A 3,112-nucleotide genomic window follows, 5' to 3' on the forward strand; every position below is an offset into this window, starting at 1 on the left:
TTTCATTTCCATCCATTTGCCGCTTGATTTAGCGCTTGATGCAGCCTACTTCCAGGGGCTAGTAGGCCACACTTTGAAGCTCTCTGGCGCTCCTCTAACTCATCGTAGGGAAATGGGAACAAAAAGACAAACAAGTAGACTTCTCAACTCACCCCCTATAACTCTTTAAAATTTTGGCATAACATTTTGAAACATCCTGAATTTAGTGAACTATCTCTTTGTATCTTTTTGCTCGATGCCCGAGGAAGGGAAGGGGGGGGGGGGCGGTGGAGTGGATCATTGACGCCCACGGGATCCTCGCGTTCCGCAACCCAATAATAGTTTATAATTCGTCACACTGCGGTCGCGATTAGAGGGGAGGGGGGGGGAGAAATGATCACTTAAGAGATTCGAGACGCAACACTACGATTATACTTATAAAGCTATGTTCCGTGAAGTAACAGCAATATTTTAAACCTACATTTTTTGAGTTAAATTTATTGAACAAAACTACATCTATTTTGATTCCCCAACCCTATCAACCGCTATGGGCGAATCGGCGATGCCTTTACCCGTCAGCGAATCTAGCACCCCAACCGCCGACAGTTGGTGCGATACCCGATCAATTCTTATCAAACAGTCTTTTACTTGGACTATAAACAATTTCAGTTTTTGTCGAGAAAAGCCGGGTATTTGGTTGGCGAGTTGTTCATTCTCAGCCAGCCCCAAGGATCAGTCAAAATGGGCTCTACGCGTTTATCCCGAGGGTGTCGACGAAGAAAACAAGGATTTCGTTTCCTTGTATTTATTTCTGGTATCTAGCAATAAGAGTGCCGTTATGGCGTCGTTTAAATTATCAATTTTGAACGCTAAAGGAGAACCAATTTATACCCAGGAAAGTTCTCGAGTTTTTTGGTTTTTCACGGGAAAAGATTGGGGATACCGAAAGTTCGTGCGCCGAGATTTTCTTCTAGATAAATCTAATGGATTACTTAAGGACGATACGTTAACTCTTCATTGCAAACTAGCCACGGCAGGCGATAGCGTCACCACCTCAGGTCGAAACAACGCCACGCGGTTTAAAGTTCCCGAATCGCGCGTCTCCGAGGATATGAGACTTCTTTTAGAAAGTCGCCATTTCAGTGACCTCGTTCTAAACGTGAATGGACGCGAGTTTCACGCTCATAAAGCTATTTTGGCCGCGCATTCCCCGGTGTTCGCTGCCTCGTTTGAACGCGATACGGAACGAAAGAAGGAAATTCGCGTGGAAATTATCGCCGACGTAAATCCTGAAGTTATAAAAGAAATGTTGGAATTTATCTACACGGGAAAAGCTCCCAACTTGGAAAAAATGCCAAATGATTTAGTGATTGTGGCGGACCAATACGGGCTAGAACGTTTGAAAGCTCTATGCGAAAAAGCCATTTCCGCTCATCTATCCATTGAAACTGCGGACTCGTGTTGGCAAATAGGGCAGATCGACTGAAAGCTCGACTCAGAGACTGTACGCAAACGCGCGCGCGTCCGAGGTAATGAGAAAGAGAAACTCTGTCGAGGGTAATAATACATTTTGATGAAATAAAATTTTGTTTCTTTAACGCCTAAAAGCTGTTCAGTGTGGTTTTAATTTAATTTTAAAACGAGTATACTGTTTCAATCCGAGTTAAAATTCGCTTTCCCCCCAAAAATAGAAGCGTTAAAAATTCTTCAGGCAACGAAAAAAAATGCTAGAATTTTCACGATTTATAATTTAATAAATAACGCCAGGCATTCATTTTCTCTCAAGTGTCTCATTGGTGCGCAATGCTGCGCGTGCGCTACGGGAAGTTCATTTTGGGGGTCGTTCGTAAAAAAACGTAAGTAAATGATAGTTTGTTGTTGGGTGATCCGTAAAAAATCTTTTGTATTAAAGTCACTTGTTAAGATTGACAACTATGTTTGAATGAAGAGAAAATTAATTTTCAAGTTTTAATAAATGGTCATATAATATAACAAAAACAGTTCTCCGAACTGGAAAAAACTGGTTTTTTTTTCATCTCCAATCTTTATTATAGCAATATCTTAATTTATCGACTCAAGTTATTTTTGACATTGGCTAATTCGTAGTTAGTAAGTCGATTAAATTCGTTCGTAGTATAAGTAAAATCAGCTTTAACGTATTTTCTGGTTGTTTCTATATTTTTATGCTGTAAAAAGGTTTGAATGGCGCTCAAATTGTCAGAGCATTGAGCCATTAGGCTAGACATCATGTTTCTACAAGAATGGATTCCGAAACCATTGGGTGGTAAATGTCCCGTCGCTCTATAGAACGAGTTTCGCAAGCGATTGACCAACGTCTTTGGCGTGATATAAAACAGCGGAACGTTTGTGGTGGTTTTTTTAAACGAATCGTATTGAGTTTTATACAAATCTAATAAGCGATGCACGAACGAGCATAGTCTGGTATTATAAATTGGTTCCCAAAATGTCGGTTCGCTATCCTCACTCATTAAGGTTTGTTTTCGTTTGACGCTACTAACCGTTATTTGGCGAGTTTTTAGTTGATAAAGCGTATAAGTTGTAAATCTTAGTATCTCCGATGTTCTGAGTCCGGTATAAAAGGCAATTAGAATCGGAGCTGTATATTCGGACCAACGGTCGTGTAAATATTTAGATAGCGTCACGAAATTTCGCATGCTCACTACGCGCGTGTGGGTTTTACCGGAATCTATGAACGCCAATTTATCGGGTTTAATATTAACCGACGGTCCGAAAAGACCCCTTTTTTTAAGCGCGTTAAAATATTTGATCGTAGTATTGTACGAATACTGTTTCAGACGACAGTAACCTATAAATATTTCCGAACGACGCTCCATATTTGGTTCGTCGATTAATTTTATTTCACGAATAGCTTTTTCGATATTTTTCGGAATTTGTACGACCACTTTGCGTCTTATTTTTGATAGTCGGGGTAGCTTCCGACGTACGACCGCTCTAAGGACATCGGTCGGTATCGAGTCGAACAGCGAGTTTAATTTCTTCTCGTCTATTCTACGCAAACTAGAGGTAGAAGCTTTCGATATGTGGTATATCATGGCTGTACTTATATTCTTTGCAGCCATTTTTTGTATGGTGTTCGCTAGAGATAGCTATA

General features: G+C 40.5%; 1 pseudogene; it reads left to right on the forward strand.

Moving 5' to 3' along the window:
• Nucleotides 1-526: 526 nt before the first annotated feature.
• Nucleotides 527-1,512, forward strand: LOC149934376 (speckle-type POZ protein pseudogene; annotated as a pseudogene).
• Nucleotides 1,513-3,112: the final 1,600 nt, after the last annotated feature.

This window comes from Leiobunum rupestre, chromosome 7 (genome assembly GCF_980474605.1).
Source record: "Leiobunum rupestre chromosome 7, qqLeiRupe1.1.hap1, whole genome shotgun sequence".
Classification (NCBI taxonomy): Eukaryota; Metazoa; Arthropoda; class Arachnida; order Opiliones; family Sclerosomatidae; genus Leiobunum; species Leiobunum rupestre.